General features: G+C 43.0%; 1 protein-coding gene across 2 annotated transcripts in view; it reads left to right on the top strand.

Moving 5' to 3' along the window:
• The window catches only part of SLC26A9 (solute carrier family 26 member 9), a 659,312-nt gene that overhangs the window by 87,356 nt on the left and 556,449 nt on the right, over nt 1–15,507 (top strand). Inside the window, exon 1 of one of the 2 annotated variants that reach the window (XM_073615876.1) lies at nt 2,647–2,680. The exons of the other annotated variant lie outside the window; for it this stretch is intronic. The gene's annotated coding sequence lies outside the window, so the exon portion shown is untranslated. Of the gene's footprint in view, nt 1–2,646; nt 2,681–15,507 lie in introns of those variants that run through there. 2 annotated transcript variants of the gene reach the window in all.

The raw sequence follows: 15,507 nt of genomic DNA, 5'->3' as shown, positions 1-15,507 counted from the left end.
CGATGTCTAAAATAAATGACACGAAAACAGCAGAAACTGTGAGATTGTTTCTGTACTGTACAGCACGTATTCCCTTCACCTGTCCTGCCTTCTTCCGGCCCGGGCGGGCCCCTCGGGCCCCGGGCCCCTTACAGTTGTAACGGCTGTATTCCCCTGATGGCAGCCCTGGCCTCATGTACACAGTACCATTGAAAACCTCTTCTGAATGATAGAAACTGACAGCTGATAACCGACAGTGAAAAATGTCAATTTTACAGCTTTTACATACTGAGTTTATGAGAATTTAGCAGCAGTTATGAGCATTTGAGGTTAGAAGCATTTTTTAAAGATAACCTCAGGAGACCATCCCAAATGTCCACAATGCATGAAAAACATGTAAATTGTTAACTATTTCAGTCATTTTGTGAGAGAAGAGAGAGCCGTGTGCTTTAACTATGGATTCTCTCTCTGTCTTTCTCTCTCTCTCTCTGTCTCTCTGTCTGTCTCTTTCTCTGTCTCTTTCTCTCTGTTTGTCTGTCTCTCCCTGTGTCTCTGTGTCTCTCTCTGTCTGTGTGTCTCTCTCTCACTGTCTCTCTCTCTCTCTGTCTGTTTGTGTGTTTCTCTCTCTGTCTGTCTCTCTCTGTCTGTCTCTCTCTGTCTGTCGCTCTCTCTGTCTGTCTCTCTATGTCCGTTTCTCTGTCTTTCTGTCTCTTTCTTTCTGTCTGTCTGTCTTCCTCTCTCTCTCTCTGTCTTTCTTTCTTTCTCTCTGTCTGTCTTTCTCTCTGTCTGTCTGTCTTTATCTCCGTCTGTCTGTCTTTATCTCCGTCTGTCTGTCTTTCTCTACATCTGTCTGTCTTTCTCTCTCTCTGTGTCTCTCTGTCTGCCTCTTTCTTTCCCTCTTTCTGTCTGTTTCTCTCTCTCTCTCTCTGCCTCTCTCTCTCTGTCTCTGTCTCTGTCTGTTTCTCTCTCTGCTTGTCTCTCTCTGTCTGTCAATCTCTGTCCCGCAGGCAATAGCATGTGGTGAAAATATTTTTTTCCCATATCTTGCATGTTCCTCTTTAAGAACGCTTATAAATGAAAATGTGCCTAAACTTGGGTTACAGCTTTTACATTAGCCTACAAGCAGTTACAAGCATTTGAAATGCCAGTAAAAACTTCCATCCTAAATGCAATTTTTTGCTTTAAAAAAATGCCACTTAACAAAACTGCCTCTAAACCATTGTAAAGTACTAAGTGTACATGAACAGATAAGATAACAGAGGAGAGTTCAGGGGCTGCTGAAAAAAACGCGCAACTGCTCCTAAACATTCGTTAATCAGCAGCAGTGTACACGAGGCCTAAGAATGCCACTGGTGCTGCTCTAGACAGGCATGGGTGACGTCAGCACAAGCCATAACCTGCCACGACGTAAGTTTCTTCTAAACAGACATTTGTCAAGGGGATCAACTGGCTGTGCTGACATCCAATATCTATTTTAATAGGCAAGAGCAATTGTATCCAAAAATGTCTCCTTGTACGAGCTGGTTTCTCACTATGAAAACAAAACACGCTATATGCAACAAAGTATCTACTCAATGGAGACAAAGTTCAATTCATGTTTGTCATAATCGTGTGTTAAAAACACAGATTATTGGCTCCCCCCAATGGTTAAAAAATGTATATGCAGCTCAGACATTCAATTAAAATAAAGTTACAATAAAATTGTATGTACAGTAAAATATAAAACCACATAATGTATATGCTATTAATTCACTTTTGCATCAATAACAATATAATTCAATATACCAATCTAATACCAAATGATATGTCCAATGTGCAAACTATTTACACTCTTATGATGTTACTAATATATTACAATATAATTATTATTTAGCTGTTGTTACTAAATCTATTTAAATCCCATTCTATATTGTGTCCATGGGGTGCATACATTTTAAGTCAAAAATCCATTTAGTTTTTAATTGCAAAATTCCCCTATTTTTATTAGTTCCTCTCCAGTTTGATTCATATTTATCTATGCCTATCATTCTTAAGTTTGAATGGTCTCTGTTGTGTTACAAAGCAAAATGCTTTGATAGGCTACGATGCTGGTATCCTTTCTTGATGTTAACAATATGTTTGTCCACCCATTTTTTGACTCCGGTCTCTGTTAGCCACGTGGGTATGTCATGTGTCACTAAAACTACAGTCATTGTTGTTAAACCTTTTATTTTCCTGCATAAAAACTTTTGCCTTCTTTTGTGCCATCTTCACATCCTCATCTTTTAAGCGTGCAATGTGCATCTATTTTGTCTTTTTACTGTTAATATATCTAAAAAATGTATACAGTTTATCTGTTGTTTCTGAATCAAACTCTTTTGTCTTCAAATAATTTTTCCCAATTATCCTATAAACCTTACATTTTTTACAGAGAAAAAACCCTTGAAGATTCTCAAACATACATGTTCTCTGTGGTTTTTGGACCACATTGGGGGCAATAAAATGTCTTAAAGTTGTAGCTTTCTTGTATATGATAGAAGGTTTATCTGGGATCGAATTCCCTAAAAGCTTGTCATTTTTAATAATACCCCAATGTTTATTTAGTATTTTCTTTATTAGATGATGTTGCACTAAAAAGGTTGTTATAAAGGCCCATTCAAATGTATTATCCTTTTGTTTTGCAGAGACAGTAGACTATCCCTCTCTAAACTTGGGACCTGAGGTATATCTATATTTAGATTTTGTTCTTTATAGCCTTTTGCTGTAATCTTAATTTTTAGCATTTCTGCTTGCTAATGGAAATCTGAGATATTAGAACAATTCCTGCATAAACGCATGGATTGGTCTTTTGGCATGCATCTTAGACAAGAGGGATGATGGCAACTTCTTGTTGGACTATATATATCCATTTTTATCTTCTTTTTTTTTTTTTTTTAAGTTTTAGTAACTAATGATTGATTCTCTTTCAAAATGGTAAGGTCAAGAAAATTGATTTGTGTAGAACTTAATTCATATGACTATTTTATGCCTAGGGAATTTTCATTCAGAGATGTCATAAAAGAATGTGTGGAATCCTCTGTTACTCGTCAAACTAGGAGGGCATCATCTATTAATCTTTTCCAGATTATTATTTCCACTTGATTTCTATTGAAAATGTCCTCCTCCTCCCCGTGGGCCATAAACAAATTGGCCACACTGGGAGAAAATTTACTCCCCAAGGCAACTGCTGTTTTTTGCATATTTTTTGCATATTTTGCACTTCCTCTGTTTCTCACATATAGTGGGGTTTCTCTTTAAAACCTCATATGTAATACCATAACTAAGAATTTTCTTCAGCTCATGTAAATAATCACTTTTATTCATTATAACAATAGCCCTTCCCTCATTTGCAAGTCTGATGGTAATCTCTTTCTTTTCACAAAGGGCTTTGTATGGATATCTCATTTATTTCAAACTTTTCTTTCAATTGTTTTTATTCAAAAGTAGACATGCGAGTTGCAATCATACATTTAACAAGAAGGATGTATTCACGTTACAGAAATAGATCACAAATAATTTCACACTTTAGAAAGATTTTGCATATAGGCACCTGCTAGACAAATACACATGTTGAGATACAACTCCCTCATACTGCATAATCTAGAGCTGTGAATCAAATTATTTATGAGTAAAGATAAGACAGAAAGTAACTAACAACACAAATAAACATTCAGTACCAGAACACTAAGAGATGCTTAAAGGCTACAGTAAATGTGTTTGGATATGCCTTTAGTTTCTTCCAATTACCATTTCGGAAGTGAAGAGCCCAGGGGTTACAACGTGTACTGAACATACCTAAGGAGTTATATCGGGCTGCAAAAAATTTTTCATATGAGTGTTGTGTCTTGACCCTGTATATTACTTCAGATATTTATTGGGCATTAGGTGTTTTCTACTTTGATGTAATAGTCAATCGAGCCGCAGTAAGTATATGGGTTATGAGAGCTCTGAATTTTGTAGGTATATTATGGATACCAAGATTAAGCAATGCCAGATGGGGAGTGGGGTAAATGATGAGTCCAGTGACTGAATTGATTAGAGTGTAAACTGTGTTCCAGAAACTCCTCACACCCCCACAAAACATGCAGGATACCCCCTCTCGCTCTGCATTGCCTCCAACAATCAGCTGAAGATGATGGAAAAATTTGTGAGATCCTAACTGATGTTAGATACCTTCTATACACAATTTTTGGATAAGTTCTCAATGATTGGCACAATGGGAAAAGCAGTAATATGATTGGATGGTGTGTTGCCAGTCCATAAGGGAAAAAATAGAGCCCAGTTCTTTTTCCCAATCTATCATGTTAGGCTTTTAGTGAATTACCCTTCGTATTGGATGAGAGAGTAAAACCAGGCTAGACCTTTTGTTTTTCGTTTTTGGTTATTAAGGAGGTAATTCAATGCTACTTTGTGGACTTTGTACTTTATATCTGGATAGTTGGTGTGGAAATGATGTAGTTGAATGCAAGGGTAAGAAGGGGGGTAGGTTGTTTGAACATTATTTCTTTGTATGTCATTATATTGCTATGTAACCAGGGGAGTACCTTTTAAATTAGGTATTTGTAAATTTGATATTTCTAATTTTTTATTGATCGATAGCTTTAAGCATCATTTCCTGAAAAACTTTTAAACTAGGAAGTAACTGTCCCGGAGGATTCAAAAGGGAGGCGTTCCTCAAAACAGTATGTACAGTGGGGACAGAAAGTATTCAAACCCCCTTACATTTTTCACTCTTTGTTATATTGTAGCCATTTGCTAAAATCATTTAAGTTAATTTTTTCCTCATTATTGTACACACAGCACCCCATATTGACAGAAAAACACAGAATTGTTGACATTTTTGCAGATTTATTAAAAAACAAAAACTGAAATATCACATGGTCCTAAGTATTCAGACCCTTTGCTGTGACACTCATAAATTTAACTCAGGTGCTGTCCATTTCTTCTGATCATCCTTGAGATGGTTCTACACCTTCATTTGAGTCCAGCTGTGTTTAATTATACAGATTGGACTTGATTAGGAAAGCCATGTACCTGTCTATATAAAACCTTACAGCTCACAGTGCACGTCAGAGCAAATGAGAATCATGAGATCAAAGGAACCGCCTGAAGAGCTCAGAGACAGAATTGTGGCAAGGCACAGATCTGGCCAAGGTTACAAAAAAATTTCTGCTGCACTTAAGGTTCATAAGAGCACAGTGGCCTCCATAATCCTTAAATGGAAGACGTTTGGGACGATCAAAACCCTTCCTAGAGCTGGCCGTCCGGCCAAACTGAGCTATCGGGGGAGAAGAGCCTTGGTGAGAGAGGTAAAGAAGAACCCAAAGATCACTGTGGCTGAGCTCCAGAGATGCAGTCGGGAGATGGGAGAAAGTTGTAGAAAGTCAACCATCACTGCAGCCCTCCACCAGTCAGGGCTTTATGGCAGAGTGGCCCGACGGAAGCCTCTCCTCAGTGCAAGACACATGAAAGCCCACATGGAGTTTGCTAAAAAAACACCTGAAGGACTCCAAGATGATGAGAAATAAGATTCTTTGGTCTGATGAGACCAAGATAGAACTTTTTGGCCTTAATTCTAAGTGGTATGTGTGGAGAAAACCAGGCACTGCTCATCACCTGTACAATACAGTCCCAACAGTGAAGCATGGTGGTGGCAGCATCGTGCTATGGGGGTGTTTTTCAGCTGCAGGGACAGGACGACTGGTTGCTAACGAGGGAAAGATGAATGTGGCCAAGTACAGGGATATCCTGGATGAAAACCTTCTTCAGAGTGCTCAGGACCTCAGACTGGGCCGAAGGTTTACCTTCCAACAAGACAATGACCCTAAGCACACAGCTAAAATAAAAAAGGAGTGGCTTCACAACAACTCTGTGACTGTTCTTGAATGGCCCAGCCAGAGCCCTGACTTAAACCCAATTGAGCATCTCTGGAGAGACCTAAAAATGGCTGTCCACCAATGTTTACCATCCAGCCTGACAGAACTGGAGAGGATCTGCAAGGAGGAATTGCAGAGGACCCCCAAATCCAGGTGTGAAAAACTCGTTGCATCTTTTCCAAAAAGACTCATGGCTGTATTAGATCAAAAGGGTGCTTCTACTAAATACTGAGCAAAGGGACTGAATGTGTGATTTCACAACTACTTCAATTCACTAAATCACCTGCCTTTAATTTCTGCTTCTTTTTATGTTTGCTCCTCTGTCCTCCTCTACTTCCTCTTTTTCTTATTCTTGTTTTTCAATTTTCCCTAAAAACTTCCTGGGGTTATTTTGGTTTGAATATTATGGGTTTTTATTAAACTCACACTGGCTAAATCTCCTTCCCAGACCATGAAGAGGTCATCTATATACCTCTTGTAACATATTAATTGGCTGGGATGATTTTGGAATACAATCTCCTCCTGCCAGTCTGCCATAAACAAGTTGGCAACACTGGGAGCAAACTGTGAGCCCATAGCCCCACCTTTAACTTGAAGGTAAAATTGGCTGTCATACCAAAAATAGTTTTTATTAAAACAAAAATCCAGACACCGGATACAGAGTTTTTTTATGAGCACATGAGAGACATGATTTCTCCAAAGCCCACTCTACCAAAGACACGGCATCCTGATGCCCTATGATTGTGTAAATTGAGCTCATATCAGCTGTAATCAGTACGTTGCCAGGGCTACAAAGTAAAGATTCTAAAATCGGAATCATATGCTTGGTATCCTACAAATATGGCTTACGGAAGAAATCGATATATATACTGTCCCAAGGGTGCTGACACTGACTCTATACCATTCACTATTGGCCTAGCCGGCGGGGCTTGGGCATTCTTACAAATCTTTGGTAAAAAATAGATGAGCAGTGTCCGACACGCTATGTGATCTAGGTACAGTGGCTCCTTTTTTGGTGAGGATCCTTTTTTCCTTCCCTCTCTGAATCAGATGGTGTAACTCTTCTTTATATTAAAAAAACTGGATCCCCTCACAATACCCGGTATGTGTCCCTATCTCCCAACAGCTGGCCCATCTCTTCCTTTATAGAAGGTTTTGCTCATAACAACCAAACCCCCTCTTTTATCCACAGGGCGGATCATCACCTCTTTTTTGTTGTCCAGGGAAGAAATGCCCTTCTTGATATATAAGGGATCCTGAACTCTTTTGTTTTTAACCCCTCTATATCACTAAGAACCATGTTTTTAAAAACCTTGAGGTGTTTGTTATCCATATTAGGGAAGTTAAACACAGATTTATTGGCCAAATTAGAATGGACCCCTACTGTAGATTGAATCAATCCTTCAGCGGGTTTAGACAAATACTTTTTAATATTTAAACTTCTAAAATATTTTTTGAATGCTGATATATGTCTGGAACTTTTTAAGGTTACATACTGGAGCAAATTTAAGCCCTCTGTCAAGAACCTTGAGCTCTTCATAAGTTAAATTAATCCCACTGAGCTTATAAATCCCAGACCCCACTGGTATCTTTTTCTTTTGTGTTCTTCTTCCAGACCTCCTCCCTCTCATTCTCTTCCCCCCCGCCCTTTTTTCATGGGTGTATGTTGTACTGGTCCCCACCTTTGGGGGACAGGGGTCCCTAAAAACTTTCCTCCTGTTCTTCCCTTCTGTTGTAGAGCTAGAAAATACATGTATTTTTTTCTTCAAAAATTAGTATGTAATACACCAGAATATTTGAGAGACACTAAAGACACAATTATCCGATTAGATAATATAGAAATAGATGATGTATGCTTTTTGATAACAACAGATGTTGCTTCTTTATACACCATTATCCCCAACGCTAAAGGGATGGAAACGGTGACATATTCCGGTCTAAGGATAGCACTGTATGTGAGAAACAGAGGAAGTTCATCTGAAATCTTTTAGATTTCTGTATACAAAACACAATTCCTTTTGGCACAATGATCAGTATTCTCCGCAGAAAAAAGGAGTTGCCATGGGGGTAAATTTACTCCCAGTGTGGCCAATTTGTTTATGGCCCACTGGGAGGAGGAGGCCATTTTCAATAGAAATCAAGTGTAAGTAATCATCTGCAAAAGATTTATAGATGATGCTAGTTTTGTAAGCACCAGAGGATGCCGCTCATTCTCTTATGACATCTCTGAATGAAAATTCCCTAGGGATCTTATGAATTTATTTTTTTTAATCAGAAAAGAATATGAATTAAGTTCCACACAAATCAATTTCCTTGACCTTACCATTTTTAACGCTGTAAATTTCAGTGTGTTACGTGCTGTTTAACGCAGTACATTTCTGGGCGTTACTGCACGCTTAACGCAGTATATTTCAGTTGCGTTACGGCAAGTTTAACACCATATAGTTCTGTGCGTTACTGCAAGTTTACCGTTATATATTTGTCATGAAGTGATGCAACCAGAAATGTTTGGACTGCAATAGAGAAGACCAAACGCATTTAAAGTAATAATAGTATGATTTATTAAAAGGATAAGTCATAAACAATAAAGAAAACCAGCAAACAACCACGGTGACACACAATAATAACTCTAAGCCAAACGTGTATGCAGGAGTAAGATATGATCATAAACGTAATCAAGCCAGGGTCATACACAGAAGATCAGATAGAACAGGGAGCAGGACAGGACCAGGAGAGGACAACAGGAGGAAGGGATCATTCTGCAAGACAGGACTCCAGGGATGGATGCAGGGTTCAGGAACACAGGATACAAGGTACAGGTACAGGATTCAGGAATACAGGTCTCGGGATAGCAAACACAGGTCAGGGCTCAAGGAACAATACCAAGGTGATGAGTGCAAGCATCTGCCGGGTATAAGTACACCTCCTGCGATCGGTCTCAGCAGGTGAAACCTTTCTTGACGATATTTCATTGCGTTACTGCAAGTTTAACACCATATAGTTCTGTGCATTACTGCAAGTTTAATGCCATATAGATCTGTGCGTTACTGCAATTTTATGCTGTATATTTTATTAGTTTACTGCAAGTTTAACGCCATATAGTTCTGTGTGTTACTGCACGATTGACGCAGTATATTGCAGTATATTATAGTGTATCCGTGGAGTGTGTCTGTGTAGTGAAAACTCAAACTAAAGTGCACCAAACATCACTTTCCATTGACTAAAGTGCATCCATGTACACATTTACACATCTTTATTACATTATGTTAATAAGCACCCCCCATCATGTCTGGGAGGACAACAAGGAAAGGCAGACGTTCCCATGGCACTGTAAGGGGGCAAGCAGCGTATCTGTGCACAGGCAAAGGTGGAAGTGGTCAGTCCTCAGGCAGGGCATCATTTCTTCTGTTTAGTGATATTGCCCATGCTATCCAGCCACAGCATGCCGAAGAGGTGGTGAACTGGCTTACTAAACCGTCCTCATCCTCCTCATATTCCGTCACCCAAGCAGAGACTAGTGCTCAGTCCCCTGCAGCTGCCAGAGTGACTAAACCTGCATCCTTGTCCACAGCTATTCCTGCCATAGCCCCAGCATCAGGCATGGAGGAGCCAACGGAGTTATTTGAACAGTGTCAGCCACTTGCTCCTTGACGATGCACAGCCATTACTCAATTCAGATGTTGGTTCTGAGGTTGAGGAAGGCAGGAACATGAGCCTACAGAGAGGGGAGGACACTGGTACACAAATTCGCATTCATGTTCCCCCAGCTGAAGCGTATTGCCAAGTTGCCTCCAGTGGTAATGAGGATGGAGGAGATGATGATGATGTCACTGACTCGACTTGGGTGCCAAATAGAACAGAGGAGGAATGTGAAGATGAGGCACAACCCCAAAGAGGCAGCCATCATGGAAGAGTAGAGAACAACCACCCTATTTCATCACATTGTGAAGCTGTTATCTCCCGGCCCACTTCCCACAGCTCAGCTGTCTGGGCCTTTTTTTAGTACACGTGCAGCTGATCTCACTGTTGCTATCTGCCAACATGGTTTCAAGCACATCAAGTGTGGCAAAAACACCAGCCAGACAGAGTAAGCGTAGTCAATACATAGCCAGAGTTCAGTAACCAGATCGGGTTGTCAGCCAATGCCAATGTCAGAGAACCAGAGATCAACGTAGTAGTACAGCAAGCAGGATCAGGAGCCAGAAGGGACGTTAGCCAAGCAAGTTTTCAACAGGAACACAGGAGTAGTCTCTGAGATGTGACCAAAGGCGAAGGCAGAGATAAAGTGAGCTGGACGGCTTTAAGTAGCCAGGACTGACAAGCAGATCATCAACAACTGAATTACTGTGGAGAGAAAGGAGCTGGCAATTAGCCGACAGGTGAGCGGCCAGCTCAGAGAAGGAAGGGCTGAGCCCAGCCCTGACAGTACCCCGTCCTCAACGACCCCTCCCCCTCAGAGGACCACTGGGCTTGAGGGGAAAATGTCTATGGAAATCACGGAGGAGGACAGGGGCATGTACGTCCGAGGATGAAACCCAAGAGCGTTCCTTTGGACCGTACCCCTTCCAATGCACCAGGTACTGTATGCGCCCACGGAACCTATGGGAGTCGACAATGGATTGTACTTCATACTCCTCATGGTTCTCAACCTGTATAGGGTGAGGATGTTGCACCGAGGTGGTAAAGCGGTTGCAGACCAAAGGTTTCAATAAGGAGACATGAAACACAGTAGAGATGCGCATACTAGGAGAAAGGTCCAACGCGTAAGCCACTGGGTTAATCCTGCAAAGTATACGGAAAGGCCCAATAAACCGAGTTGCGAACTTCAAAGAAGGAACACGAAGTCAGAGGTTGCGAGGCGACAGCCAGACTCTGTCCCCAACCTGGTAGGAAGGCGCAGGCAGGTGTTTGCGGTCAGCATGGAGTCTGTACCTATCGTTAGCATGTCGCAAAGCCTCCTGGACTTGTGCCCAAGTGGAATGAAGGCCACGGAGATGCTCCTCTAATGCAGGAATACTCTGCGGAACAAACGAGGCAGGCAACACGGAAGGTTAGAAACCATAGTTCACCATAAACGGGGACAAGCGGGAAGCTGAATTCAAGGCACTACTGTGAGCAAACTCCGCCCATGGTAAGAGGTCTGACCAGTTATTATGATGGTCAGAAATATAGCAACTTAGGAATTGCTCCAAGGACTGATTGGCTCATTCTGCGGCCCCATTAGACTGCGGGTGATACGCAGAAGAGAAAGCAAGCTGAATACCCAACTGTGCACAAAAGGCTGGCAAGAAACGGGACACAAACTGACTACCCCTGTCTGAGACAATCACCTTGGGTAGCCCATGTAAGCAGAAGATCTCCCGAGCAAAAATATAATCCAGTTCCTTAGAAGTAGGCAACTTCTTGAGTGGCATACAATGCAACATTTTTGCGAACCGGTCAACCACCATAAGGATAACTGTGTTTCCCTGGGAGATGGGTAACTCCACAATGAAATTCATAGACAGGTGGGTCCAGTGCCTCTCTATATTGGGTATGGGTTGTAGGAGGCCCATTGGAAGGTGTCGTGGAGTCTTACTCTGAGCACACACGGAACAGGCAGCTACGAAGGCGGTTACATCAGCACGTAGACTAGGCCACCAGAATTGTTGAGAAATGGCCCAAAAGAGTTGATTCTTCCCAGGGTGGACAGCAGCCTTAGGAGAATGGTAAGTCTGGAGCACAGCAATACAGAGTCTCTCAGGAACAAAGCAGCGGTCACAAGGTTTCTCAAGAGAAGCATCAACCTGAGCAGCAAGAATTTTGTCACCCAAAGGAGAAGTAAGACTGGTGCAAACCGTAGCCAGAATATGATCAGGAGGAATCACAGGAACCGGAACTGACTCCATCTTGGAAGTGGAGGAAAATTGTCGTGACAAGGCGTCAGCCCTTACATTCTTAGTACCGGGTAAGAATGAGACAATGTAATTAAAACTCAACAAGAAAAGAGCCCATCGCGCCCTTCTGGGAGAGAGGCGCTTAGCCTCAGACAAGAATGTGAGATTCTTATGGTCAGTAAAAATGAGAACCGGCACAGTGGTACCTTCAAGGAGATGTCTCCATTCTTTCAGGGCTAAAATGATCGCCAACAGCTCTCTGTCACCAATCTCGTAATTGCACTCTGCCTGTGACAATTTCTTGGAAAAGTAGCCACACAAATGCATAGCGCACTCAGAGTTAGGACGTTGAAACAGAAGGGCGCCAACTCCAGTCTCAGAGGCATCAACTTCTAGAATAAAAGGCAACGTAGGATCAGGGTGTGCCAACACAGGAGCAGAAACAAAGGCAGCCTTGAGACTCTCAAAGGCCTTAATGGACTCCGGAGACAAACTCTGTGAGTTGCTGTCCTTCCTGGTCATATCAGTCAGGGGCTTGACCAGAGACAAGAAGTTACGAATAAATTTCCGATAATAGTTGGCAAAGCCAAGAAAACGCTGCAGAGGACGTAAACCCAGGGGTCGAGGCCACTGTAGGACCGCTGAAAGTTTCTCTGGGTCCATCAAAAAACCAGCAGTGGAAATTACATAACCCAGGAATTTAACCTGTTCACAATGGAATTTGCACTTTTCCAATTTACAATAGAGATTGTTCTCTCTTAGTCTCTGAAGCACACAACACACATCTGTGTGGTGGCTCTCCAAGGACTTGGAAAATATGAGGATATCGTCGAGATAAACCACCACACATAACTGCAACAAATCTCGGAGGACGTCGTTAATGAACTCCTGGAAAACTGCCGGAGCGTTACGAAGGCCAAAAGGCATTACGAAATATTCATAATGACCTAATCTGGTATTAAACACAGTTTTCCACTTGTCGCCCTCCTTAATCCCGATGAGACTGTATGCCCCTCTCAAAGCTTCGTGAAAACCGTTGCTCCCTTGAGGCGGTCAAATAACTCCGTAATCAACGGAATGGGATAGGCATTCTTAATCGTGAAACGACTGAGACCCCTATAATCGTTACATGCTCACCACTCTTCTTCTTCACAAAAAAGAAACCAGCACCAGCGGGAGACAAGGATTTGCGGATAAAACCTTGAGAAAGTGCGTCTGCAACATACTCCTCCATGGGCTTATCCTCCAAGACCGACAAAGGGTAAACCCGGCCACGAGGGGGTATGGCACCAAGTTGAAGGTCAATTGCGCAATCGTACGACCGGTGTGGAGGCAAAGTACCGGCTTGACCTTGTCAAAGACATCGCTAAAATCGCGGTACTCCTCCATCAAGAAGGAAAGTAAAGAGGTGCACAGGACCTTGGCTACCTTCTGGAAGCATGTCTTACTGCACTGTGGCAACCAGGACAGAACCTTAGCACGGAGCCAATCAAAATAAGGGTTGTGCCTCTGTAACCAAGGATAACCAATAACCAGAGGAAACTTAGGTTAGGAAATAACTTGGAATTGGATTATCTCATGGTGAAGGGCCCCTACAGCCATGGACAATGGAACAGTCTCATGAGTCACATGGGCAGGCTGTAGAGGTCTCCCGTCAAGAGCCTCAATGGCAAGTGGAGTGTCACGCTGCTGCAGCGGAATCGAGTGCTTCCATACAAAGGCAGCATCAATGAAGAGGCCTGCAGCCCCAGAGTCGATTTAGAGCCTGTATCTCAACGGATGACTCAGCCCAAGACAGGGTAACCAAAACCAGGGGCTTATTTTTCTGGGAAACTGGAGACGAAACAACGCCACCTAAGGTCTGTCCGTGACAGGACCTCAAGGTTCGGGCGTTCCCTGGACGGGTAGGACAAGACTCTAAAAAGTGACCAGCCTGGCCGCAATAAAGGCACAATCTCTCCCTCCTCCTAAGGGCTCTCTCATCCGCAGAGAGACACGTGAAGCCCAAGTGCATGGGTTCATCTTCACAAACCGACTTGGTACCAGGAGGTATGGGAGGTGAGGGAGGCAAGGGTGGGACTGCAAAGCTCGGAGACAAATGTACAGGAGGCTTGCGCCAGTGCTCCTTAAAAGAGAGTCTTTCTCTGAGTCTGGAGTCAATGAGGATGGCAAATGTGATCAACTTCTCCAGCTCAGTGGGTGTATTTCGGGCTGCTATCTCATCCTTGATGTTATCCCAGAGACCATGAGAAAAGGCAGCCACGAGGGCCTCATTGTTCCAAGCAACCTCTGCTGCCAGAGTACGGAATTCAATGGCGTAATCGGCAACAGTTCTTGTACTCTGACAGACATGAGTCTCTTAGCAGCAGAAGCGGAGCGTGCGGGAACATCAAATACCCTTTTGAAGGAAGCCATAAATTCTGGGTAACTCAGAACCACGGGTTTTTGCGTCTCCAATACAGGGTTTGTCCAGGCCAAGGCTCTCTCAGAAAGCAAAGATTTCACGAAACCTACTTTGCTTCTGTCAGTGGGAAACGCCTGGGGCAGCATCTCAAAATATATCTCAACCCTCTGCATTGAGCTGGATCACCCCCAAATCGCTGGGGAAGCAGAGCGGAACCAGACATGCCTCTTATAGAGGTAATACTCGAGGCGGGTGCCTGCACAGAGACTGGAGCAGCAGCAGGGATGGCCTGCAACACAGGTTGTACCGGAGCAGCCATAGTGGAAGATTCCAGGTGAGCCGTGCGACTCAGGAGCGTTTGTAACGCCAAGGCAAACTGATTCATGCGGTGATCCTGGTCATCCAATCTGGCAAAATATTACCAACAAATGGACTGACTGCATCTTCTGAATTCATGGCCTTTGCCTACTGTCAGAAACTATGAATCAGACCGTGACAGAAGTACAGTTAATCACACTTGTTTAATAATAATAAAAAGGTAAACAGAGTAAGTGTAGTCAATACATAGCCAGAGTTCAATAACCGGATCGGGTAATCAGCCAATGCCAATGTCAGAGAGCCAGAGATCAACGTAGTAGTACAGCAAGCAGGATCAGGAGCCAGAAGGGATGTCAGCCGAGCAAGTTTTCAACAGGAACGCAGGAGAAAGTCTCTGAGATGTGACCAAAGGCGAAGGCAGAGATGAAGTGAGCTGGACAGCTTTAAGTAGCCAGGACTGACACGCAGATCATCAACAGCTGAGTCACTGTGGAGAGAAAGGAGCTGGCAATTAGCTGACAGCTGAGCGGCTAGCTCAGAGAAGGAAGGGCTGAGCCCAGCCCTGACACTGTGCTCTTGAGCGAGCGTGAGGTAAACTAAATTTGTGCAAGACTTCACCCTCTTCAAATCTGCCTTTCTCAAATACAACTCCGGCCTCCACAATGCTAAACAAACCTACTATACCACTCTCATCAAAACCCTCTCATCCAAACCTCGTCAACTATTTTCTACCCTTAATTCCTTACTTCACCCCCACTTCCTCCACCCACCACCTAGCTTACTGCCCAGAAGATTGCCAGTCACTTCAAAAACAAAACCAACACAATTTGTGATGAAACATCCACATCCAAGCTTCCTCCTCCAACCAACACACCAGGTCCAACACCACACACAATACTTTCCTCTTTTAACCCCATTACCACTGAGGAAGTTGCCAAACTCCTTTCCACAGCCCACCTCACCACTTGTCCCCTGGACCCTGTCCCTTCACAATTACTGCTATCACCTTCCTGTTCCATCCTAAACTCTCTAATCC

The sequence above is a fragment of the Aquarana catesbeiana genome, linkage group LG02 (genome assembly GCF_042186555.1).
Source record: "Aquarana catesbeiana isolate 2022-GZ linkage group LG02, ASM4218655v1, whole genome shotgun sequence".
NCBI classification, from domain to species: Eukaryota; Metazoa; Chordata; class Amphibia; order Anura; family Ranidae; genus Aquarana; species Aquarana catesbeiana.
This window is presented reverse-complemented; position numbering and strand designations above follow the sequence as displayed.